The following is a 27,899-nucleotide window of genomic DNA, read 5'->3' as shown; positions in this document are numbered from 1 at the left end:
AATTTCGTATTCATTACCTGTGGCAGCACAAAGTCATTTGTTCTCTCCACATCTCGTGCTCAGCCCAAGAGGGTCCAGGTTAGAGACCGAGTCTTTTTGCACTTTCAGTGTTTGAGGTGCATCCCTGCCTGCCTTCTCCTCCATTGCTCACTGGACCCCAGCAGCAGGTGGGATCCACTGAGTTAACTCCCAGCCGACCGTAGAGCATTGCCAGCAGCTGTCAAAATCAGTCCAGGGCAGGCTTTAACACAAACTATCCTTTTGACCTTTCCCCACACAGAACTCACATCCAACTCGAACAATTCTTCAAGGACTTTTGATGGCAGCTCTGTGAGTTTCTAAGGTTACTTTAGAAATCCCATTGTTTCCTTTTATTGAAGTGTCTTTGTTTCTTTTCAGAGTAAATTTGACGTTTTTTTTTCTTCTTTGCATCTCAGCTTTCTTATTTATGATTAAGAAGGCTTATGGAAAAACCAACAGTGCTAAAGTCATTTGATGATTTACGAAAACACTCTCCAGTCGTTATCAGCATTCCCACTACTACTGGATGAGTACTTTCTTCCCCATTGTGGAAAAGCACAAGCTGGTTTAGGTGACCACTAGTGAGGAGGAAAAGGGTGAACATCATCTGGAAATTGTTGTACAAGGAATGTCAAAGCTTCAGTGAAATTTTCAATGAGCAGGTGTTTTTCCACTTCAGGTGTTACAACATAGATGTTGCACCTGATGCGAAGAGCTGACTCACTGGAAAAGACCCTGATGCTGGGAAAAACTGAAGACAGGAGGAGAAGGGAGCAACAGAAGATGAGATGGTTGGATGGCATCACCGACCCAATGGACATGAGTCTGAGTAAACTCTGGGAGATAGTGAAAGACAGAGAAGCCTGGCGTGCTGCAGTCCATGGGGTCACAAAGAGTTGCACACAACTGAGCGACTGAAAAACAACATTGACGTTTTCTGGCGATGTGTATTCCTGAAGGGGTAGATTATCCCTGTTTCAAACCTTGTGAAGACTCCAACGTCCACACCAAAGTTTACATAAGTGTCCAAAGGGTGTACACTGCATGATCACACTGAACTCCTACGTCCAGTCTTCACTGTATCTTGTTTTCTGTTCTGTCTCATAGTTGTTGCTTAGTCTCTGCCTTTGCCATTGGCTCCAGTATTAAAAGCATCCTTTCCCATGACTTCCTCCAAAAACAAAAACCCACTTAGGAACATTATGTAAGACTTTCCTGAATGTTCGGGGAACTGGAGGGGATTTATATTGCAACAATGACTGGCATTCCTGGTGATAAAAATCCCTTGGCTCCTTTACCTCTCCTTTTAATTTTTCTCTTTGCTCATTTGCTGAGAATGCTTGCCTGACTGCTGCCCACCAACAACTCCCGTTTTCTTATTTAAGGTCACTGGCCTCCCTTCAGTTCTTCCACAAAGGACACTGGGCCAGATGTATCACTTGACCCATTCGAAGATTTCACTGAAGCTTTGACATGTTTAAACAACTATTTCTAGATAATATGCAACCTTGTTCCCATGCACTCTCTAGAGAAAAGCAGGGAACAGTGCTCTATTCTCAATCAAGACACACTTCATGAGAGTCAGCACTGAAGACCTATTATGTATTTAATCCATGAATCTTGCTTTACTTTCTGGAATTTTTGTCTCAGTCCCCCACAGTTTGTTCTTCTATTAGTTCAATCCCTCCTAGATAATAATTCCTCAAAATTGAGCCAAAATCCCTTTCCAGATTAGTAGACACGAGTATCCTCAGTAGACATATTGGAGACCAAGCTGGATACACTGGTGCAGAGTAAATCACCACTCAGTTCCCAGTGGGGATCTCATCAGTTCAGCGACAAAATGATTGATGGAGTCGGACAGGAAAATGTGCATTTTTGCTGTCCAGCAAAATAATATATAAAAATACATCACTTTTTAATGGACATAGGGGAGGTGAACAATTCTATCTGCTTAACGTATGAAAGTGGCAAACTCTTACTTGGTAATCACTAAGTTATTGCTTTCGAAAATGATCTGTTGGCTTGCGATTGCCACCAAATTGAAAAGGAACGAAGACAAGACTTGTGAGCTGTAGCTGGAGTTGGGGAAGAGCAGAAAGGAGGAGGAAACTGAAATGGCTGGAGATGAATGTCTCACCTCTCGGAAAACCCAGCAGTGCTATTGAGCGTCCCCGTAATTATTGCTAACATCTACTGAGTTCTTCCTATGGGCTCCACATGCAATGTCTCATTTAATCTCAAACCAGCCCATTAGGGAGGCTCTATATTTGTCTGTCAGAGAGAGGTTAAGTAGCTGGTATTCAAATTCACCCAGTCAGTCAGGGCAGAATCTGACTCCACAGCTGGTGCCCTTGACCTTCACATTATATTGCTTCCCTAAAAGGCCCAGGAGAGAATTTTCTCTCCCCACATAAAGGTGTATAAGAATTCCAATGACTGTGACCAGTAGGATACCTTTTGTGGGCCTCTGTCTTGCCTTACAGAGGATACACGTAGAAGTGCTGTGAGGAAAGATGAAGCATTAGGCAGCTATTACTGTACTTATCCCTATGCTTGTCATTTTAGTGATAATAAATGCTGCTTTATCTTGACACTCTCTGCATTCCTATTAGGTAGGCAAAGAAGTTATTATTCAACGCAGTTTACAGATGATGAGAATGAACATTCCAGAAGCCTTTGCATCTTGAAAAGAAAGGAGGTTTGGTGTCGTCAGAGCTTTATTTAGGTGCTGGCTGCACTGTTAACTGGCTGCGGTGCCTCGGGCAAGTCTTGTGCCCTCCATGGGCCTTTTTTCGCAGGTACAGAGGAGTGTTCGTGTTTCCCTCTAAGGCTATGGTGAGGGGCAGAGAGAATGAGCTTCAGGCGCCAGCCCCAGTTTCAGGTGTTGTTCTCTGTGCCCCAAGGTGCGGTGTTGCCTTTCTCTCGGGTTTGAGGGAAAATGAGCTCCCTAACTTCCAACCGCGATGGCTTCCAACAGGTCAGAATCAGGAGTCAGTAATCATTTCCTCACCTGGCCCTTGCAGACAGGATGACAAATTTCCCAGTTCAGTGATCCACCCAGTTACCACACATCCATTCAGGAGAGAGGAGAGGAGAAAACCTGGAGAGGAGGGAGGGAATACTTCTCCAACCAGGCTGATGGAAAAAACTAAGATAAGACACGTGAAGACCCTGAGCATGGGACCTAGAATAAATCAAGTGCTTAATGAATATCTATTCCTTTCCTTTCTGTTTTTCTCACTAAAATCTAAAATCTAGGGCCCTCTGTTGACTTCAGTAAGCATCACGTGAATCAAACACATTTGCTTTCAATGTGAACAGACCATTCATGCATCTGTGAAAGGTTTAGCAAAATCCTCCCCACAAATCAGGTAACAAGCTGTGTACCATGACTCTCTAGAATATCCCAGCCTTTTCTCAAAAACATTGCTGTAAGAAGTGCCATTGTATCACAGTCCCCCACATTAAAAAAAAAAAAGTTTATATATTTTTCTGCCCTGATTCCTATCCACTCTTTTTTTTTTCCTCCTGGAGTAATTTAAAGCAAATCCTAGATGCTTATATATTCCACTTATAAATAGTTCATAATGAATTACTTACAGATAAGGACTTTAAAAAGATAACTACAATACCATCAGAGAAGGCAATGGCATCCCACTCCAGTAGTCTTGCCTGGAAAATCCCATGGACGGAGGAGCCTGGTAGGCTGCAGTCCATGGGGTCGCTGAGAGTCGGATACGACTGAGCGACTTCCCTTTCACTTTTCACTTTCATGCACTGGAGAAGGAAATGGCAACCCCCTCCAGTGTTCTTGCCTGGAGAATCCCAGGGACGGGGGAGCCTGGTGGGCTGCTGTCTATGGGGTCGCACAGAGTCAGACATGACTGAAGTGACTCAGCAGCAGCAGCAGCACAATGCCATATCTCACCAAGAAAATTAATAGTAATCCCTTACTAGGGCTTCCTAGGTGGTTCAGTGGGTAAAGAACCTGCCTGCTGTGCAGGAGACACAAGTTCCAGTCCTGGGTCGGGAAGATCCCCTAGAGGAGGGCATGGCAACCCACTCCAGTATTCCTGCCTGGAGAATCCCATGAACGGAGGAGCCTTGCAGGCTAAAGTCCACAGGGTCACAAGGAGTCAGACACAACTGAAGCAACTGTAATAATCTAATACCCATCTATTTTCCAGTTTTCTCACTTGTCTCAGAAATGTCTTCTTAGAGTTGACTTGCTCGGGTTACATTCGTTCCTTTTAAATTTCCTTTGTCTTCTTAGCGTTGACTTGCTTGGATTACATTCTTTCCTTTTAAATTTCATTTCTCATGTTCTTTCTCTCCTTCCCTATTCTAGAAACCACTTAGAGAGAGGATCTTTCAAAAATACATATGGGACAGTGAAACAAATTAATTCCACAGTAAGTGAGAAACTATGGCAAAAGGGTGAATACAAGTAGAAAAGACAGATGGAGCCAAGACTGGGTGAGGATGTAGAACACCTGCTGTGAAGCCTCCCGTTTCCTTTTGCATTTTCTAGCAGACATTATAAAGAAGACACATGCACATTTGTGGGACTCAGAGTTGATAGCTCACAATAAAATTGCTTAGGACAAGCAAGAGTTGAGAGGCATCTTCCTGTGGAACCAGACAAAGGAACATTGAGTAATCAGAAAAAGCATGTTCTCCATAGACCTCCACGTTCCCCTGAAATACAAGAGCAATGAGTTTCATGAGGATTTTTAAAAATCACATCCTGGGTATTCTAATGGTACATTCGAGAATCAGCTCCCTTAGAGCATAAACATTTCTTGGAGTTCAGTCATGACCATGTCCAGATCCCTGTAATAGCTGCCTCGTTGATCTTTCCTAGAGCAGCTCCTCATCTCACCCAGCCGCCTCACTGGTGTGAAGGCCCTACAGGCTGGCCTTCCTAAGGGACCACTTTCAGCCTTTTGCTCCCTTGCTCAGGGCTCTGTGGTTTTCCCCTATTGCCCCCTGCATGTTTCAAGTTTCTCTACTGCAGTGATGCTTCTCAACTTACTCTGCCAGTGCTGAGTGAGGAGAGAATCTGAAGAAAGGTTTGCTTAAGAGTTTCAAAAGCGTCAGAGAGACAGAGGAAGAGAGCCTAGAGAGGCCCATGGATTTGGTCACTGGTTGTTCAGGGAGTGAGCTTGAAGAGAACATTTTCTGAAAAATGGCCAAGGCAAGACAATACCTAAATTCAGGACCACAGTGTTTAGCGCTTAAACCCTCTTGGCTTGTTTTGTGTAGGCTCTGCCTTTGTGAGCCTAGTGGCTGGATTCCAGTCCCAGACATGTCGTTGCTTTGGACAAGTGACCTAATCTGGTGCTACCTCAGTTTTCTCATCTGTGAACTGAGCATAATGCAATGTCCATCAACAGAGGGATGGATAAAGAAGATGTGGTACATGTATGCAATGGAATATTACTCAGCCATAAAAAGGAACAAAGTGGGTCATTTGTAGTGATATGGATGAACGTAGAGTCTGTCACACAGAGTGAAGTAAGTCAGAAAGAGAAAAGTATTTATTAATGCATATATTTGGAATCTAGAAAATGGTACTGATGAACCTATTTGTAGGAATAGAGATGCAGATGTAGAGGATAGATGTGTGGACACGGGAGGGAAGGAGAAGGTGGGACATACATACGCCACCACGTGTAAAATAGCTAGCTAGTGGGAAGCTGCGGTATAGCCCAGGGAGCTCAACTCAGTGCTCTGTGATGACTAGAGAGGTGGGATGGGGGAGTCAGAGGAAGGCTCAAGAGGGAGGAGATATGTGTATACTTACAGTTGATTCATTTTGTAGTACAGCAGAAACTAACACAACATTGTAAAGCAATTATGCTGCAATTTGAAAAAAAAAAAAAGAGAATTTGCAAACTCAAAAAAAGAGTAGAACCTCTCTAGAGCATACTTACAGAGAGACTGCGTGAGCCACACAGAGGAAGCGGTAGATACCATGCCCCCAGGCTGAGTGCCTTGCCTCTACCTAACACAGCAAGTCTTAATGTTTATTACAGTGTGCATCCCTTATATTTTCAAGAATATAGCAAGAGGAACAATTGTTAAGGTTAGTTCTTTCAATTAAAAACTATATTAAATAGTTACCAGGGTTTGAGGGGAGGAGAATGGGGAGGTTGGTGTTTAATGGGTTCAGTTGCGTTTCTGGATGATGGAAAGTTCTGGAGATGAATAGTGGCAGTGACTACACAATAATGTGAATGTACTTCATACCACTGGATTATACATTCAAAACTAGTGAGACTGGTGAAGGCTATGTGTATTTTATCACAATAAAAATACCATAGATAATACAGGAAAAGAAAGAATACAATTTAATTAACTCAATAGAAAATGCTTGAGGATGCATAAGCAGTTATTCAGTTGTAAACTTTAAAAAGCTTACTGACTCACTGACTCTCCAAGAAGTGATTTATTTGGTCAGTGATATTCAGCAATAAGGAGCTCTTTCTTGTTACATGCCTTGTTTTGAGGTCTATAAAGAGGTATAATAAAAACCCCAGGTCACACCACCAGATGGGCCCTCTGATACTGTTGTAAGATGTGGAAATGGCACTGGTTTGAATATATTGGAGATTTTCAAACTTTATTGTCTGTAACTCTATTTGCATTCAGCCATGACCCATGTTTCCATGAGATCATCTTTCATCAGATCATATTATTTGTGAAATCTAATTTTCGAAGAAACAGATCCAAAGCCATTCTTTGGCCACATCAAGGTGTTCAGTGGGATGGCAGAGTCAAGGCGTCTGGTCCCACTTTTCTTTTTGAAATCCACTGAGCACAACTAAAATAGTTCTTGAAAGTTAGAAAGGAAAATATACATGAAACTTGAAAACAGCCCAACTCCTGATTAACGCAGTCGGTTTGGGTTTGGTTTCGAGCAGAGGCTGAAAGGAAAGACAGGACTCTCAGAGTTCAGGTAACACAGAGCCTGCCTGAAGTGGGCCAAGAATTCTAAGGAGATAAACCATTGGTTTCCGTGAAGGGTGAGATTTGTGTCTACGAAGGTGAATTTGGAGGTGTCCCCAAGTCACATGAGAGGACTCGTCAGGGCTTAAAGAGGAAGTGAAGAAACATGCTATCTTTGCTAAAAGGCAGCATAGGAGAGTGGGCGATGATCTTGCAGCTGAAGGGAGATGAGTGCTGAGTGCCTCCCTGTTGACCGGCAAGCTAGCCAAGCCTACTTCTTCCTGTTGGGTGGGAGGCAAAGCTGCAAGGCAGAGAGAAATCCAAGTGGATGAGTGACCTAGCTCACTTCTCTGTACTCTCTGCCTTATCATACTTTAGAATATAGTTCACCTCTATAAGAATAGTCCATATAAATTAATGAGAAATCTCATAGAAATATGAGTATTAATGCAAAGAAGTTTGTATGGTCCATGATACAAATACACTGAGAAAAATCAATAAATAGATGAGAGGGATTTGGCAAAAGGTAGGTTAACATTCCAGAAAATTAGACCAATTGTAGATACAAATTATAGAGGAACATTTTTCCATTAAAAATGTTTAAATATGGCTTTTCTGAATAATAATTCAAAGAAGAGCTATACTGGCTCAAGCAAGAAATAGTTAAATTACAGAAGTGATTTTTAAAAAGAGAAACTGTAAGGCCTTAGAAAGAAATAAAGAGTAGATTTGGAAAAAATAATAAAAGAAAATAAATGAGAAAGAATATTTAAATATTTGAAATGATTATTGAGAAAATTATGGATATGGGAAGCAGGAAAAAGAATTTCAACTTTCCTACAAATCTTGTCTCTAATAAAGGAAACAGAAAAAATATTCAGATATAACAGAGTAAATATTTCCTTAAATAAGTAAGGCCTAAATCCATAGTTTGAAATAGGCTCAGCTGTTCCAGGAAATAAGAAAAAAGAAGGATCAGCAAAATCAACACTGAAACATGGCTTAGCAAGGCTCCTGGACTTCAAAGATAAAGGAAAGAATCTAGGCCTTAAAAAAACATCAAACAGAAATAAGAGGGAAAATATAACTTTGGTTATAGAATTTTTCTTAGCAATATTAACTGCTAGAAGGTGATGAAAAAATGTTGCCAAGTTCTCAGAAAATGTGTGACCCAAGAAATTTTTTACCTAGTCAAATTGTTTCATATTTCCAAGCATGCGAAAGGGCCAGGAAAAAAAGAAAACCACCAATACAGTATACTAACACATATATATGGAATTTAGGAAGATGGCAATGACGACCCTGTATGCAAGACAGGAAAAAAGACACAGATGTGTATAGCGGACTTTTGGACTCAGAGGGAGAGGGAGAGGGTGGGATGATTTGGGAGAATGGGAATTCTAACATGTATACTGTCATGTAAGAATTGAATCGCCAGTCCATGTCTGACGTAGGGTGCAGCTTGCTTGGGGCTGGTGCATGGGGATGACCCAGAGAGATGTTGTGGGGAGGGAGGTGGGAGGGGGGTTCATGTTTGGGAACGCATGTAAGAATTAAAGATTTTAAAATTTAAAAAATAATAAAAAAAGAACTTTTGTATCCTTTATTTTAAAAAAAATTACTTGAAGATGTCAATCAAGAGATGAAAGGAATAGCTATGGAGGTAAGGAGAGCAAACGCTAAATCTAAGACATAAGCAACCCTAATGTTCATTGACAGATGAATGGGTAAAGAAGATGTAGTATAGATGCAATGGAATATTTGTCAGCCATGAAAAGAATGAGATAATGCCATTTGCAGCCACGTGGACAGACCTAGATATTATCACACTAAGTGAAGTAAATCAGACAAAAACAAATACCAAATACCGTACGATATCATTCATATGTGGAATCTAAAAAAAAGAGGTACAAGTGAACTTATTTACAAAATAGAAATAGACTCACAGACATAAAAACAAATTTATGGTTACCAAACAGGAAAGTGGCAGATTGGATAAATTAGGAGGCTGAGATGAACACATACACTAATATATATAAAATAGATAACCAACAAGGGCCTACTGTATAGCACAGGGAACTATTCTCAATGTTTTATAATGATTTATTAAGGAAGATAATCTAAAAAAGAATATATATATATATATATATATGTAAAACTGAATGACTGTGCTATATACCTGAAACTAACATGACATTGTAAGTCAGCCATACCTCAATAAAATAAAAGATTAGGGGGAAAAAGGGATAAGTTTAAGCAACTGTAGGAATTATGATTATAGAATATAGTATAATATAGAAAGAATAATAATAGCAGTAAAGCACTAGTAATTGTGAAACAGACCAAGAATGAGAGATAGAGGGAAAAGCAGCATAGGCATCATTTCCTCATCTTTTATAGCAGTCTCAAAACTTACCATTTAAAATGATAAACCAAGTGACAGAGGTGTCAGTGTATTATTTAAAAGTACAAAGGTAACAGCCAGCAATGTTAGTGATGATAATATTATAATAAACCAAAATTGGGCAGTGTAGGATAGGCAAGATGGAGTAGATATAAGTGTAGTAATTGTCTCATCATCTTTTAAAAAAATTATTTATTTGGCTGCAGCAGGTCTTAATTGCAGCATGTGAAATTCTTAATTGTGACATGTAGTTCCCTGACTAGGGATTGAACCTAGGTCCTGTGTGTAAGCTCAGAATCTTAGCCACTGGTCCACCGGGAAAGTCCCATGTGTCATCTTTTGTAGCAGTGATTCATCAGGTTCTATTTAAGAATTTTAAAATATGATAATAATATGTAAACTTATAAAAGTAACAACTAAAAGATCTTAGAACAGACTATAAACCTTTAGAATGATCAGAATGAAAATGCACACACAATAAAGAAACCAAGGACCATGTAGGAAAAAATATATATGTTCATGTCTTTAATTTGTGTGTGTGCAACATTGCAAAGGAAAAATGCAGTGAAGGATGATGGAACCTAACATTCCTCTCACGTCAAGTATAAACCTATTGAAAGAAAAAATTCTAAAATCAGATTACAAAGCACAGTCCAAATATATGCTATTCTCAGACAGAAGCTGCTAAAATCACGCCAGGGAAACGCAGCAGAAGAAGCAGAGTTCCTAATACTGTGTTAGTTCAGGGTGAATTATGCAAAATTATTAAAGATAAAGAAGGACATCTTACAATGAAAAAGGATATGATATATGATGAAGCTCTAATTTTCCTGAATCTTTATGTATCAAAGCTGCAAAATTCATAAAACAAATGATACTGGAAATATAAAGAAAACTAAAGAAGAACTTGCTGATAGAGGAGCATTTATTTTCTCATCCCATGAGAGTAGGGAAAAAAAGTGAGAATAAACTGGGCTTGAACATCATAATTAATAAGATAGATGTAAACAGTAGACACAATCTGTTTTTCTAATTGTGTCACCAAAATGAAAAATGCATTTTCTTTTTAACTCTACAACATTTAAAAAAACTATGATAAAGGAATCCTCAATAAATCCCACAAGTTGAAAATGTGTTGAATGGAATATATTCTCCTAGTTTAATGAAAAAAATATAAATTAATGACAAAAATAGACAATAACTCTGTTGTTGTTCAGTCACTAAGTTGTGTCCAACTCTTTGCATCCCCATGGATGCAGCATGCTAGACTCCTCTGTCCTCCACTGTCTCCCGGGAGTTTGCTCAAACTCATGTCCGTTGAGTTGGTGATGCTATCTGACCATCTCATCCTCTGTCACCACCTTCTCCTATTGCCTTTAATGTTTCCCAGCATCGGATCTTTTCCAGTAAGTTGTCTCTTTGCATCAAGTGGCCAGAGTATTGGAGCTGGAGCTGGAGCTTCAGCATCAGTCCTCCCAATGAATATTCAGGGTTGATTTCCTTTAGGATTGACTGGTTTGATCTCCTTGATGTCCAAGGGGCTCTCAAGAGTCTTCTCTGGTACCACAATTCAAAAGCATCAATTCTTCAGTGCTTAGCCTTCTTTGTGGTCCAACACTCACATCTGTGTATGACTACTGGAAAAAAACCCATATATTCATATAGTTGACTATATGGACCTTTGTTGCCAAAGTGATGTCTTTGCTTTTTAATATGCTGTCTAGGTTTGTCATAGCTTTCCTTCCAAGTGTCTTTTAATTTCATGGCTGCAGTAACTGTCTACAGTGATTTTGGACGCCAATAAAGTAAAATCTGTCACTACTTCCACTTCTCCCCCTTCTATTTGCCATGAAGTGATGGGACCAGAGGCTGTGGTCTTAGTTTTTTTAATGTTTAATTTCAAGCCAGCTGTTTTCACTCTCTTCTTTCACCCTCATCAAAAGACACTTTAGGTCCTCTTCACTTTCACCATTTGAGTGGTATTATCGGCATATCTGAGGTTGTTGATATATCTCCCAGCAGTCTTGATTCCAGATTGTGATTCATCCAGCCCAGCATTTTGCATGAAATACTCTACATAGAAATTAAATAAGCAGGGTGACAATATACAGCCTTGTTGTACTCCTTTACTAATTTTGAACCAGTCCATTGTTCCATGTCCAGTTCTAACTATTGCTTCTTGATCCACAAGTTTCTCAGGACACAAGAAAAATGGAATGTATTCCCATCTCTGTAAGAATTTTCCACAGTTTGTTGTGATCCACACAGTCAAATGTTTTAGCATAGTCAGTGAAGCAGAAGTAGATTTTTTTTTTAAATTCCCTTGCTTTTTCCATGATGCAATGAATGTTGGCAATTTTATCTCTGGTTCCTCTGCCTTTTCTAAATCCAGCTTGTATATCTGGAAGTTCTCAATTCATGAACTGTTGAAGCCTGAAGGATAAACTTGCGAGCGTGTGAAATGAGCACAACTGTATGGTAGGTTTTACATTCTTTGGCATTGCCCTTCTTTGGGATTCGAATGAACACTGACCTTTTCCAGTTCTGTGGCCACTGCTGAGTTTTCCAAGTTTGCTGACACAGTGAGTGCAGCACTTTGACAGCATCATCTTTTAGGATTTTAAAGAGCTCAGCTGGAATTCCATCACCTCCACTAGCTTTGTTTGTAGTGATGCTTCCTAAGGCCAACTTGACTTCACACTCCAGGATGTCTGGATGTTCTAGGTGAGTGACCACACTGTTGTGATTTCCATGGCATTAACACGTTTCTTGTTTTTTGTTTTTTTTTTTTTGTATTCTTGCCACTTCTTAATCTCTTCTGCCTCTCTTAGGTCCTGTTTCTGTCCTTTATCATGCACATCCTTGCATGAAATGTTCCCTTGAAGAGATCTCTAGTCTTTCCCATTATATTATTTTCATCTATTTCTTTGCATCATTCATTTAAGAAGGCCTTCTTATCTCTCCTTGCTATTCTCTATAACTCTGCATTCATTTGGGTATATCTTTCCCTTCCGCCAATAAACTCTCCTATCCAGAAATTTAAAAGCCAAACAGAAAGAGCAGAATCTCCCATGAAAAAAGCAAGGATAAAGGCATCACTCATCTCATGTCAGTGAGTTGTATGTCACCTGCTGGGCTTACTATTTCATTTACTAAGCTTCTCTTCCTTCCTGCAAAAAAAAAAAAAAAAGGCAAGACTAAAATTAATCTCATCAATGTCCTTTTTCTAAACTAGAAATTTCCTAATATGCATGAACAATTGCTCTACTGTGTTCATCCTAATTCCTTATTTGTGTTAGTCACCCAGTTGTGTCTGACTCTTTGGAACCCCATGGACTGTAGCCCACCAGGCTCCTCTATGCTTGGAATTCTCCAGGCAAGAATACTGGAGTGGGTAGCCATGCCCTTCTCCAGGGGATCTTCCTGACCCAGGGATTGAACCTGGGTCTCCCACATTGCAAGCAGATTCTTTACCATCTGAGGCACCAGGGAAGCCACAATTCCTTATTTGGGTGTGTTAAATTTATTTAAAATTTAATTGCACTTACCATGTATTATAAGAGAATAAACTTTTAAAATTCTTTACTTGAATTACTGCCTCAGTTTCAAACAAGCAGGCTTATTTCCTTAGGTATTAAGACCCTGCCAATAGCCAATTGGAGCAGCCTGACTTAGGAAGCAGGCAAGGTGAGGCTGTCATCAGCAAGGTGGCCCTGCCATTGTACTAACTTTGGAACTGAGGGTCAGAACTCCTGGGTTCTTTTCTGTACTTGGCCTGCCTTGGCTGTGCACTGATAAAATGTCTGTCCTCCTCTTCTTTCCTATATCTGTTTGTCCTTTTCACCTCTAGGCTGTGTTTCTGCTCTTGGAAACCTCAGGAGCTTGGAAACTACAGATAGCCCCCTCCCATTTTCTTGCTGGATATCTAGCACTTGACCCACACGACAGCCCGTTGGATGAATAAGCTGTCATGAGTCTGTGCTTTCCTGACTCACTCAACACTTTGCCTCCTCACTTCTCTGGAAGGGACTGGGTGCCTTGCTGGCAGAGTTAAAGCCAACTGTGACTTGGAGACATTGTCCAGATTATCTCTTCCAGGGACCTTCATCTAGTATTGAATAATTACCCTCTTCTTGTATCTTGGCGTATGCACACACTTTTGTTGTTGTTCACTTGCCAAGTTGTGTCCGACTGCAACCCCGTGGTCTGCAGCTCTCTGGGCTTTTCTACCCCTCACCATCTCCTGGAGTTTGCCCAAGGTCATGTCCCTTGAATTGGTGATGCCACCCACCCATCTCATCCTCTGTCGCCCCTTTCTCCTCCTGCCCTCAATCTTTCCCAGCATCAGTGCACATACTATTCAGTTTTTATATTGATTTCCTTTCATCTGTGTTTATATGTAAATAAATGGTAAGAAAATAATATCTGATTGAGGGGAAAAAATCAAGTAAGCACATGGTCCTTGAAAAGTCACCACATTTCTGTACACTGTTCTTGGTCCCAATTCCTTTGTCGAAACCTGGAGTCAGGGAGAAGATTGGAGCATAGTCTCCGATAAAATTTATTCACCGCAATGTTCAAACCAGCCTTCAATATTTGGGGGGACATTCTTTGTAGTGAAATCACCCTCAGGCAGTATTATGTGTGATAATGGCGGAGGTCTACTTTCTTTACAAAGGCAGCAGCTCTTGATATTTTTGTTCAGGTATCAGGGATACCATAAGTACAAATAGATTCACATATGCCAAGCATTAACTTGTGTGTTCAAAAGGCAGGCACTGACAAGACTGAACTCATCAGTTCCTTTGTAGTTGTTTGCAATGGTTCGCAGAACAAAACTTCTTTGATCTGTTTCTCCTTTATGTACATCACAAACATGGAGGCTCACTAGAGGCGTCAACATGAGATGACTCAGATGAATACCTACTTTGAGAGGACTAATGTAGCTCTCTTCCGTAACCCACTCTTTAGTGAATTCTAGAAGACAGCACATCATTTTCTCAGGAATCTTGGAGATCCCATTCAATGGGATCCCAAAGATCCCACTCATTTTCAATTTTTGTATGAAATTTCTTCCTCTTGCCACAACACAAATATGCAACAGGGCAGGAAGCTCAGAGTAAACAAAGGCTTCTCAAGAGCCAAACCCAAACATTTCAAGACGTTTTGAGAGACAGTTCTCACATCCAACTGCATAGCCTTCTTTTGTTGAAAGGTTGGACAGTTCTGATGGTTTGAATTTGAAACAAATAAATTGCACAAACACAGTGAAGTGTATAGCCATTGTATAATGAATCCTAAGTAATATATTTCTGCTCCCATTTTGTTTATTTAACATGGCTTACCCCTAGTATATGGATATTTCTCTGAGTTGATGTTGAATTGCCTATAAAAGCAGGTAGCTTTTAACAAGCAGCTTCTTTGTCCCAGACTCTTTGCTAATACATGAAGAAGATAAAAATTAGAATATTACTAATTTGCAGCCCCTAATGAACTTAGGCTTTGAGCATAAACAGCTTCTAATTTCACCAAAAGAGAGACAAACAAATATTATATGTAACCTGTTGGAAGCACTAACACCACCCATGAAGAATTCTTCTAGATCTAATTACAGGAAACCCAGAGGACACAGGGCCACGTTAAACAACATCCAAGAATTCAGTCAACACAATGCAAGCTGTGGGAAATTCTACAGGACAAGTGTCCAGTTTTCTTCAGTCAGAAATTGCATGGGGAAAAAAAGATGAAAGCAGAATGTGAAAATTAAAAGAGACTTAAGAGATATATAATCAATTGCAGTGTAAGAACATTATCTGGAAAATGACTCCAAACAATAAACTACAAAAAATTAAAATTTTGAGGTAATTATAAATTTTAAAACTGATTATATAGTTGATGATGTTGAAGAATTATTTAGAAATTTTAAATGTGATAATAGTAGCCTGGTTTTATTTGTTTTAAAAGATATCTTTATGTTTTAAAGATATATACTGAAATTTTCAAATAAAATGATATGTTTTCCAGGCTATGCTTCAAAATAATATGCTATGGGGTGGAGGAATGGATTACAGCATAAATGAAATAAGATTGGCTAAGTTAATAATTGTTGAAGTTAAGTGAGGTACATGGGGATCCTCTACTATTGCATCTATTCTTGCAGATTAAAAAAAATTTTCAGAATAAAAAAGAGAGAGATTATTGATGAGATTAAGTTTTTTATGTCATAAAGTTAAAGGAGATGAGCCAGGATTTGAACAAGGAAAATTTTAGTCTAGAATTGAATTTCTTTAATTCTCTACTACCTCAAAAAATATTTTTAAGGGTGAATATTAATTAAACAATTTCAGAGCTGCACGAAAACAGTTGATTACTTCTTACCTCTCTATTAATAGTCATTTCAGTCCATGAACTGAATTTTGAGAACTGAATGTTTTTCTGCATCTTTTGTTTGAGCTACAGTAATGCTTCTATATTTATTTTTTCTGCAATGTCTCTTTCTCCAAGGAAGAACATCCCATTTTCCTAGAGGATGCATACATTCCTGGTAAAGAATGCCTCACAAGACAATAATTATTTTCAAAGGAAATTTAGCCCCAAGCTTTTACTTTGCCTGAAAGATAAAGTTTAATCTCAGTCATTTTATGCTTCTGTGTTTCACTTAAGGATTTTCCAAGTCAATTCATGGTAGACTTGTTGACTTCTTTTCCTCCTTCTTGGTGGAACTGTATTCAAAGTCTGGGTGCCTTAACACATCAGGGCATTGGGAGAGGACAGGTGAAGTGTCTAGTCTTGTTTGCCTTCTATCCATAGGAAATCTCCTACTGTATGCTTAGCCATATTGGTGTCCAGACATTGGCAGATATACATATGTAAGAGCTCTATTCCCTCATCTGGTCTCTGGCCAAAGTCCAATCAGATCATTCTGCATCTCACTTGCTCCTTCAGGTCCCCTGCCTCTCACCGAGCCCAGCGCCCTTGGATGCTCTTCTTCACCACTGAAGCTGTCTGAGCACCCACTGCCCAGGCCCACTGAACTGCCCAGCCTAATCTAGCGCTGCTCTGTCCCCCTACTGCTCTTCTAGGGGAGGAGGAGCTCTGCACCCCTACTGCTCTTCTGGGATTCACTCCAGAAACAAGGCAAGCTGTCCTCCACTCTCCTGTCCTCCAATTGGTCAGCAGTTCCAATGTTCTCCTCGTAGATTTTGACCTCAGGAAAAGATGAACTGCATGAAATATCCCTTATTAAACTCCCTTAGAATTGCTTTCCTTTTATTCTCTGTTCTCCCCTACACCCAAGGAAACTGTATCTAGTATCCAGTGGGCAGAAAACTTGCTCTTTCTGCTCATGTAATCTTTCAACTCTTGTCTCACATCTGGACCTCAGATTTTGAGGCTAAAAGCTAAGAATTAACATTTAATTTCTGTTCTCTACAATCAGCTGTGACCTTTGTGGGCAATAGATTATCCATATCTATCTGGCTAAATGGGGCAGGGCCATGGGTTAACAGGGAATACTCGAAATAGACCATAGCTGTTGACACATTGAAACACTGTCTTGTCACAAGGGGATAGTAATTGTACCAAATGAGCTGCAGCAGAAGTCCATAAAATCTGGGAGTGCCTTCTCTTACACAGCTACTTCTGAGAGAAAGTGGTTTCAGTTTGTTCTTTCCATTATAAGCTGCTATGACTACTCCATTTTTTTTTAAATTTTGGAGTATAATTGCTTTATGAATTTGTGTTAGTTTCTACTGTATAACAAAGTGAATCAGCTCTATGTATACATATATCCCCTCCCTCTTGGACCTCCCTCCCATCCCACCCCACCATGCCACCATCTAGGTCATCACAGAGCACCAAGCTGAGGTCCTGTACTACACTGCAGGTTCCCACGACCCATCTTTATACGTGCGAGTTTGTATATGTCAAACCCAATCTCCCAACTCAGCCTGCTCGTGCCTTCCCACCTTGCGTCCACACGTCTGTGCTCTATTCCTGCTCTGGGACTAGGTTCATCTGTACTATTTTTCTAGGTTCCACATACGTGCATTAATATAGGGTATTTGTTTTTCTCTTTCTGACTTACTTCACTCTGTACGACAGATTCTAGATCCATCCACATCTCTACAAATGACCCAATTTTGTTCCTTTTTGTGGCTGAGTCAGCATGTGTAACCATATTGCTGAAATGTCACATGGTTAAACACACTTTGATTTTAATGTTTTGATCTGAAGAGTTGAGAGTTAATTCAGTGATTTCACTGAAGCTATGGGCTTCCCTCAGCTCAGTTGGTAAAGAATCCGCCTGCAATGCAGGAGACCCTGGTTTGATTCCTGGGGCAGGAAGATCTGCTGGAGAAGGGATAGGCTACCCTCTCCAGTATTCTTGGGCTTCCCTTGTGGCTTAGTTGGTAAAGAATCTTCCTGCAATGCAGGAGACCTGGGTTCGATCCCTGGGTTGGGAAGATCCCCTGGAGATACCCAGTCCAGTATTCTGGCCTGGAGAATTCCATGGACCATATAATCCATGGGGTCACAAAGAGTTGGACATGACTGAACAACTTTCACTTCATCTGCAGTGGAAGCTCAGAGTCTCAACCACTGGAATGCCAGGAAGTCCCAAGCCAATATTCCATTTATATATGTATCACATCTTTATCCATTCATCTGTCAATGGACACTTAGGTTATTTCCATGTCCTGGCTACTGTAAATAGTGCTGCAATGAACACTGAGGTACATTTGTCTTTTTGAATTATGGTTTTATCAGGGTACACGCCCACTAGTGGGATTGCTGGGGTCACATGGTAGTTCTATTTTTAGTTTTTTAAGGAGCTTCCATATTGTTCTCCATAGTGGCTGTATCAATTTACATTCCCACCAACAGGGCAAGAGGGTTCCCTTTTCTCCAAACTCTCTCCAGCATGTTGATCAGGATATGATGTTTTAGAGTAGGTCTCTGGAACCTGTTTATCTTGCTTAACTGAATGCTTCTCGCTTGTGAGCCTCATGGTAGCTCCTCATTTCCTCCTCTCCTCAGCCCCTGGCAACCACCATTCCATTCTTTGATTCCCTGAGTTTGTCTGTTTCAGATACCTTATATAAGTAGAATCATGCCATATTTATCCTTCTGTGACTGGTTTATTTCATGTATTTTATGTCTTCAAGGTTCATCCATGTTGTCATATCTGGCAGGATTTCCTTCTTTTTTTTTAAGGCTGAGTAATATACCATTGTATATAAATACCAAATTCATCTGTTGGCTGGCAATTAGGATGTTTCCACATCCTGGTTATTGTGAACAGTGCTGTAGTGAACACAGGAGTCCTAATACTCCTGTGTCCTGATTTCAGTTCTTTTTGATAAATATCCATAAGTGGGATTGTTAGATCACCTAGTAGTTTAAGGGTTTAAAAAAATTTTTTTTGAGGACCTTCCATATTATTTTCTAAACCTGCTGCCCCATTTTTCATTATAACTGACTGCGGGCAAGGGTTTCAATTCCTCCACGTTCTTACTGTAAAGCACCCTTTGTCTTATTTTGGAAGTGTTGTTTAACCGCATCCTCTGTTGAGAAGTGCAGATATATAAACTCCAAAACACTTCTGTAGGTAGCTCAGTATCAGGTTGCAAATCCATAGTACATCCAAATTAGCCATTTGATCTTGATTCAAAAGCAAACAGTTCCATAATGACAGTATAACCCCCTCTCACCCTGTCTCCCTATCGCTTGCCTATAAGGGAAGCTGCGTATTTATTTATTGAACAAAACAAAGCTCCTGGTTCCAGCTAGGGGAAGAAAAGGTCAAATTGCCATGTCATGATGTAGTCAAAGACTAGTGGTGAATAACTTTGAGGTGACATCTATGTTATAAAATTATTAGAAGATCAGGGGAGTCTTAAGCAGTTCGAATGTCTTTAATGACATTGTCATGGAAAGAATGCGAGTATGCTGGCAAAGTTAACTGTATAGGGGCTGCTTTTGGCCATTGCCTCAGAGGGTCCAAGCAGGCCTGAAATTGATGGGAACTCAGAGCTTGTGCCCTTTAAAAGAAGAGAACAAAGAGAGGGAGGCAGAATAATGGAACTGTTGTTGCTGGAAGATACGGGCAGAAATTGTCAAACTCGGATCCTTTGGTTTAGGAGAGAAATTATAAGAAATGGGAATAACCTACCCTAGAAGGCAAAGAGCATATTCCCACTGGGCTCTGATGCCCCTAAAAATTGTTTCCAGATGCCTGACTTCATGGAAGGGGAGAAGAAGAAGTGCCAGAGAGGAAAGGGGATGGGAAGGGAAGGTATGAACCAACAACAGAAAAATAATGAGAGGAAAGTACCTTATATTTCCTTTGAAGAAATCATATTTTTTTCTTTTTCTTTTTTTATTGAAGGATAATTGCTTTACAGAATTTGTTTTCTGTCAAACCTCAACATGAATCAGCCATAGGTACATATATACACCCTCCCTTTTGAACCTCCCTCCCATCTCCCTCCCCATCCCACCCCTCGAGGTTGATACAGAGCCCCTGTTTGAGTTTTCTGAGCCATACAGCAAATTCCTGTTGGCTGTCTAACTTACATATGGTAATGTAAGTTTCCATGTTCCTCTTTCCATGCATCTCACCCTCTCCTCCTGTCCATAAGTCTGTTCTCTACGTCTGTTTCTCCACTGCTGCCCTGTAAATAAATTATTCAGTACCATTTTTCTAAATTCCATACATGTGCATTGGAATATGATATTTATCTTTCTCTTTCTGACTCACTTCACTCTGTATAATAGGTTCTAGGTTCATCCACCTCATTAGAACTGACTCAAATGAGTTCTTTTTTATGGCTGAGTAATATTCCATTGTGTACATGTACCACAACTTCTTTATCCAGTCATCTGTCGATGGACATCTAGGTTGCTTCCATGTTCTAGCTATTGTAAATAGTGCTGCAATGAACAATGGGATACACATGTGTATCTTTTTCAATTTTGGTTGCCTCAGGGTGTATGCCAGGAGTGGGATTGCTGGGTCATATGGTGGTTTTATTCCTAGTTTTTTAAGGAATCTCCATACTGTCTTCCATAGTGGCTGTATCAGTTTACATTCCCATCAACAGTGCAAGAGCATTCCCTTTTCTCCACACCCTTTCCAGTATCTATTGTTTGTAGACTTTTAATGATGGCCATTCTGACTGGTGTGAGCTGATATCTCATTGTGGTTTTCATTTGCATTTCTCTAATAATGAGCAATGTTGACCATCTTTTCATGTGTTTGTTAGCCATCTTCTTTGGAGAAATGTCTGTTTAGGTCTTTTCCCCACTGTTTGATTGGGTTGTTTGTTTTTCTGGCATTTAGTTGTATGAGCTGCTTGTATATTTTGGAAATTAATCCTTTGTCAATTGTTTCATTTGCTATTATTTTCTCCCATTCTGAGGTCTGTCTTTTCACCTTGCTTATAGTTTCCTTTGCTGTGCAAAAACTTTTAAGTTTAATCAGGTCCCACTGGTTTACTTTTTTTTTTGTTTGTTTGTTTTTATTTCCATTACTCTAGGAGGTGGATCTTAGAAGATCTTGCTTTGATTTATGTCATCAAGTGTTCTTCCTATGTTTTCCTCTAAGAGTTTTATAGTTTCTGGTCTTACATTTAGGTCTTTAATCCATTTTGAGTTATCTTTGTGTGTGGTATTAGGAAGTGTTCTAATTTCATTCTTTTACACCTAGCTGTCCAGTTTTCCTAGCACCTTTTATTGAAGAGGCTCTCTTTGCCCCCACTGTATATTCTTGCCTCCTTTGTCAAAAATAAGGTATCTATAGGTGCATGGGTTTATTTCTGGGCTTTCTATCTTGTTCCATTGGTCTATATTTCTGTTTTTGTGCCAGCACCATACTGTCTTGATGACTGTAATTTTGTAGTATAATCTGAAGTCGGGAAGGTTGACTCCTCCAGCTTCGTTCTTCTTTCTCAGGACTGCTTTGGCTATTCCGGATCTTTTGTGTTTCTATATGAGTTGTGAAATTTTTTGTCCTAGTTCTGTGAAAAATGCCTTTGGTAATTTGATAGGGATCACACCGAATCTGTAGATTGCATTTGGTAGTATAGTCATTTTCACGATATTGATTCTTCCTACCCAGGTCCTACTCCTTTGTGTTCTTGCCTCCAATGCCCACAGCTATTAGAACTAGTGTGTTTTCTTTTGCGGGAGCTCTCAGTGACTTTTTATATATTCCATAGACACAGATTCTGCCTAGTTGATCGTGTGGATTTAATCTGCAGCTTGTACAGCTGGTGGGGAGGTTTTGGGCCTTCTTCCTTAGCCACACTGCCCCCTGGGTTTCCATTGTGGTTTTATTTCCACCTCTGCATGTGGGTCATCTACTGGGGTTTACTCCTGAGGCTGCACTGGAGGACTTGGGTTTGCTCCTGTGAGGGCCACGTGTGGAGGTGGTGCATGGGTCACAGGGGTCCTGGCAGCACCAGGTACTCAGGGGGATTGGCAGCCAGGGCAGCAGGAAATATTGTGCTCTAGAAGGGTATGGCAACCAGTATTGGCCAATGCACTTCAGTATTCTTGCCTGGAGAAACCCCTCCGTGACAGAGAAGCCTGGCAGGTCACAGTCCACAGGGTCACAGAGTCAGACACTACTGAAGCGACCCTGTGAGCAAAGTCGCAAGAATTTTTTTGCCTGTGGCAGCTCTGCGCCCGTGAGAGCGGAGCGTGAAGGTAGCGCAGCTGCTTGACTTTTGGGGACCCTGGCGGCGCCAAGTGTGCAGGGACACGGACTGCCTCTATCGCAGAAGTTATGGCCCTATCGGAGTCTTTTTTCAAGCCTCTTGTAGCTGGCAATCAGAAGGCCTCTTTGGCCAGTCTTTCTCCGTAGCTCCACCCATTCAGGCACTTAGAGGGCTCCCTTGCCTGGGGTCCTTCTCTGTTGTTTGGCACATCAGGCACTTAAAGAGCCACCCTGGGTGGGGTCCTACTCTGTACTTTGGCGCATCACTCACTTAAAGGGGCACCCTGGATGAGGGCCTACTCTACAGATCTGAGCGTCAGGCACTGAAAGGGGCACCCTGGGTGGGGTCCTACTCTAGTTCAGTGAGTCCGGTGTTTGATGGGCCAGCCTTTCTGTTCTTCAGCTGCGGATTCCTGCCTGTGGCAGGAGAGAGGCTATGGTGATGGCTCCACCCCCTACTTGGGACTCAGCAGTATCGCCTTGCTTCCGTGGCTTCCTGGCTTTCCTCCACAGGCATTTCCCACCACACTCTCTTCCCTCACATCCCCTCAATCCGTCTCTCTGCAGTCAACATCAGCCCTTGCCCTGGGATTGCTCCACAATCCCTAAGCTCCAGCTCCCAGCCGCTGTGCCTTCCAGGGGATCTACGGCCCTGTCTGGGGTGGGTATGGCTGCGGCAAGGACTGTCTGAGTCTCATTCTATTTAGGCTGCCACAGATCAGCTGTTTCACTCTCAGCCTTAATTGTTTCTCCTCTGACTCAGACAGTTGCCCCAGTGTGGGGATCAGACCCCTGCTTCAGTTCCCCCACCTGCTGAGGGCAGGCCCAGTCCTACTAACACTCCTGTTTCTCCCTCTGGTTCCTTCATTCTACCGAGTTTTGCATGGGTCTGTATATTCTTTACGCTGGTCAGGGACTCCTGTCCGCTCTCAGCTGGTGTTCTGCATGCACTTCTGTGTCTGAAGGTGTGTTCCTGATGTATCCGTGGAGAGAGAGAGACTCCACATCCACCTACTCCTCTTCCATCTTGTTCTCTCACATTTTTATTCTTACCAGAATTTGATCAGAGAAAATTCTTCTTCTGAAACAATAGGTACAATTATTTTTATTTTTATAATTATTATTTTTTTTATCTTGACCATACCACACAGCATGTGGGATCTCCTTTCCTGACCAGGGAATGCCTCTGCGTTGGCAGTGTGAAGTCCTAACCACTGGACCTCCAAAGAAGCCCCAGGTACAACTGTTAACTGTGTGTACAGCTTCCCCTCCTGCTACAGCAGTGAAGGCGAGTCTCTCAGTATTGACTGAGTCCGTGTGTCAGGCGCTGAGATACAAAGGTGAAGTCAGGGAACCCAGAGGATCTACCTAGTGATAGATACCTGTAAACCATGGTGTCTCTGAGCATGACCCAGCTGGTCAGACATGGGTCTTCTAGGGCTTCTCTGTTCAAAGCTAGATCCAGACACATGGGATATAGTGACCAGCTGTGGTAGGGACATCCAGAGCCAGGAGAACCAGGGGTCTGATCTTAAACCAGTCTGGTACTTGAGCTTTCTTCCCTTGGAAGGGAAATGAGAAAATACTGGAAGGCAATGGCACCCCACTCCAGTACTCTTGTCTGGAGAATCCCATGGACGGAGAAGCCTGGTGGGCTGCAGTCCATGGGATTGTGAAGAGTCGGACAGGACTGAGTGACTTCACTTTCACTTTGCGTTCTCATGCTTTGGAGAAGGAAATGGCAACCCACTCCAGTGTTCTTGCCTGGAGAATCCCAGGGACGGAGGAGCCTGGTGGGCTGCCATCTCTGGGGTCACGCAGAGTTGGACACGACTGAAGTGACTTAGCAACAGCAGCAGCAGCAGCAGCAGCAGCAGCAGCAAGCTTTGTTTTTATCATGTTATAAAATGTTTGTTCCCGAGTCCTCTTATACTCTTTAGGTGGGTGGTGTGTGCTGCTGTATCAATTTGATGCCCTTATGCCAAGAGGCCAGGCTTCCCATTTGGCCCTAGTGGTAAAGAACCTCCCTCCCAATTCAGGAGACATCAGAGACTAAGGTTCAATCTCTGGAAGATCCCCTGGAGGAGGGCATGGCAACCCACTGCAGCATTCTTGCCTGGAGAATCCCATGGACAGAGGAGCCTGGAGGGTTGCAGTCCATAGGGTCACAAACAGTCAGACACAACTGAAGCGACTTAGCATGCCTGCACACAGGCCAGGAGGCCAACATTTTGACTTCATGAGCTCTAGGAACTTTCACTTTTGCAGGTTTCTTTCTCCCCTCCACTAAATTTAAATTATATTTTTAAAGTATGTTTTAAATTTATTTTTCAGAGTTATATTTTATGGCATTGAAACATGTATGATATCATATAAGAAACTAATTGCCAGTCTAGGTTTGATGCAGGATACAGGTGCTTGGGGCTGATGCACTGGGATGACCCAGAGGGATGGTATGGGGAGGGAGGTAGGAGGGGGGCTCAGGATTGGGAACCTGTGGCGGATTCATGTTGATGTATGGCAAAACCAATACAGTATTGTAAAGTAAAATAAAGTTAAAAAAAAATAATAAAGTGAAAAAAAAGTTATATTTTGTCACTGCATTGGTATAAAGAAGAATATATCAGTACTATATATCAACCGTTTCTTCAACCTAAAAGTTTATTTTTCCCATCAGATTGTAAAAGAATTTAAAGCATTCTACTAGGTCCTTAAAGTATTGCGGCCTTAGCACAGAGACTGCTGTGTCTGATGGATAAGTTTGTCCCAGACTTCAGCCTAAACTTCATTGTCACGTTAGTGCCGCCAGGGGAGATGGCAGTAGATAGGACGGTTCTGGATTCACTGTAGCCTCATATACCAACCAGCTAGCATGTAGAGATGCCCAGTTATTTCCTTCTATGCATGCATTCAGGTCATTGTTGCTTCTTCTTTCTTGTAGCAACTCAGTTCAGTTCAGTTCAGTTCAGTCGCTCAGTTGTGTCAAACTCTTTGTGACCCCATGGATCGCAGCACACCAGGCCTCCCTGTCCATCACCAAATCCCAGAGTCCACCCAAACTCATGTCCATCGAGTCAGTGATGCCATCCAGCCATCTCATCCTCTGTCATCCCCTTCTCCTCCTGCCCCCAATCTTTCCCAGCATCAGGGTCTTTTCCAATGAGTCAACTCTTCGCATGAGGTATCCAAAGTACTGGAGTTTCAGCTTTAGCATCATTCCTTCCAAAGAAATCCCAGGGCTGATCTCCTTCAGAATGGACTGGTTGGATCTCCTTGCAGTCCAAGGGACTCTCAACAGTCTTCTGCAACACCACAGTTCAAAAGCATCAATTCTTCTGCACTCAGCCTTCTTCACAGTCCAACTCTCATATCCATACATGACCACAGGAAAACCATAGCCTTGACTAGACGGATCTTTGTTGACAAAGTAATGTCTCGGCTTTTGAATATGCTCTCTAGGTTGGTCATAACTTTTCTTCCATGGAGTAAGCGTCTTTTAATTTCATGGCTGCAATCACCATCTGCAGTGATTTTGGAGCCCCCCAAAATAAAGTCTGACACTGTTTCCACTGTTTCCCCATCTATTTCCTATGAAGTGATGGGACCAGATGCCATGATCTTCGTTTTCTGAATGTTGAGCTTTAAGCCAACTTTTTCACTCTCCACTTTCACTTTCATCAAGAGGCTTTTTAGTTCCTCTTCACTTTCTGCCATAAGGGTGGTGTCATCTGCATATCTGAGGTGATTGATATTTCTCCTGGCAATCTTGATTCCAGCTTGTGCTTCTTCCAGCCCAGTGTTTCTCATGATGTACTCTGCATAGAAGTTAAATAGCAGGGTGACAATATACAGCCTTGATGTACTCCTTTTCCTATTTGGAACCAATCTGTTGTTCCATGTCCAGTTCTAACTGTTGCTTCCTGACCTGCATAGAGGTTTCTCAAGAGGCAGGTCAGGTGGTCCGGTATTCCCATCTCTTTCAGAATTTTCCACAGTTTATTGTGATCCACACAGTCAAAGGCTTTGGCATAGTCAATAAAGCAGAAATAGATGTTTTTCTGGAACTCTCTTTTGTTTTTCAATGATCCAGTGGTTGTTGGCGATTTGATCTCTGGTTCCTCTGCCTTTTCTAAAACCAGCTTGACCATCAGGAAGTTCACAGTTCACGTATTGCTAAAGCCTGGCTTGGAGCTCAGGGCATTTCAAATGTCTTTTTAACTTTATTGCTTGCTCTGTGGCCCACAATGGTATGCAAGGGGAGGAAAAATAAGAAAGACAGGATGAGCTATACAACAGAATAATTTAAGCAACTGAGCCATTCTGAAACTCAAGGGAGAGGGAATTGCTCACACTTATCGATGATCTGAAAATGAAATGCAAACAGTAATCATTCCATTCATAACAAACATTGCTGATGAAAAGAATCAATAGAGAACAGCATTGGCAAAGGCCAAAATTGCATGACATGAAATTTTTTGTTGCCAAATATGGATAGGAAAAGTAAAATCTTGGTAAATTTTGGGTATGCAAAGCTTGACACAGGAAAGTTGGATTTTATAAAAATAAAAGGTACAGAACAAAATTCACAAAATACAAAATACAATAGATCAAAAAGTAATCAATGAACAAAACCTTGAAAAGGTGAAAAGGCGAAAGGAAAGTGATTAACTCTCATCCCAATAACTTTCTAACATAAATGCAAAATATGAAAATGAAACTGCATTGTATAGACAATTTATCATATATTAAAAATAGGTAATAGAATTCAATTTAGAGAAAATAATCAACTTGAGGAAAATTATAATTAAAATGTTGATGGTCATGAATATGTACTCAATATGTTCTTATAATTAAAATGATGGAAAGTGAAAGTGTTAGTCGCTCAGTTGTGTCTGACTGTTTACAACCCCATGGACTGTAGCCTGCCAAGCTCCTCTGTCCATAGAATTCTCCGGGCAAGCATACAGGAGTCAGTTGCCATGGAAATAACCAAAATTCAGAGTTAAAATTGTTTCAAAAGATCTAAGGTATCCCAGAAATCTTAGTGTGGTTTTAGATTATTAAAACAATTTACTTACAACATCTATATTCCTGCAGTAAAGTTTAAGATGCTTAATTTAGTTATACATACACATACTATTGTAACTGCCTAGGGATATTCTAGAAGGATCGTCCCAAACAGATACCAGTGACAACCTCTGGAAGGGATGTAGGACCACATGGGAGAGAGTTTATGAACATTTGGAGTTTCTAAGAGTTTGAGACTTTTTGTTTTTTATTCTGATGAAGTTGAACAGCCAGTTAGGACCAAAAAGAAGCATATTCTGTCTTAAAAAGCAAGTGTCTTGTTGTCCTGCCCATTGGGCCTCCTACTTCTCCAGCAGTAGTTCCAGTATCTTCATCACTTGCATTCAACTTTTTACGCACTTAGCCTCGCTCATTTTCTGGAGTTGCAGAAAATTCCCCTTTAGCACTTTCCTTTCTCTCCCTCATCTAGGAGTTTCCATCTTGACTCATGCTCAGAAAATTTATCCAACTCTGTGGAGTAGGTAGGACAGGTTGTTATTCTAATTTATAGATGAGCAAGTGGAAAAGAGTTTAAAGTACTTTTCCCAGTTGTAAGACTGGGTTTATGACCCACACTCCCAGCTCAGAGGTCCCTCTGTTGTAAGGTTACCCCTCTGAACTTTTAACCTGGCAGGTGTAATACAATAAATGTGCTACTTAAAAAAAGACAGATTCACAATCCACTTCCTAGATCAATCACCTACAATGGATCATATTGCCTAATTAAAACAG

The sequence above is a fragment of the Capra hircus genome, chromosome 12 (genome assembly GCF_001704415.2).
Source record: "Capra hircus breed San Clemente chromosome 12, ASM170441v1, whole genome shotgun sequence".
Classification (NCBI taxonomy): Eukaryota; Metazoa; Chordata; class Mammalia; order Artiodactyla; family Bovidae; genus Capra; species Capra hircus.
The sequence above is the reverse complement of the archived record's forward strand: the minus strand, read 5'-3'. Positions refer to the sequence as shown.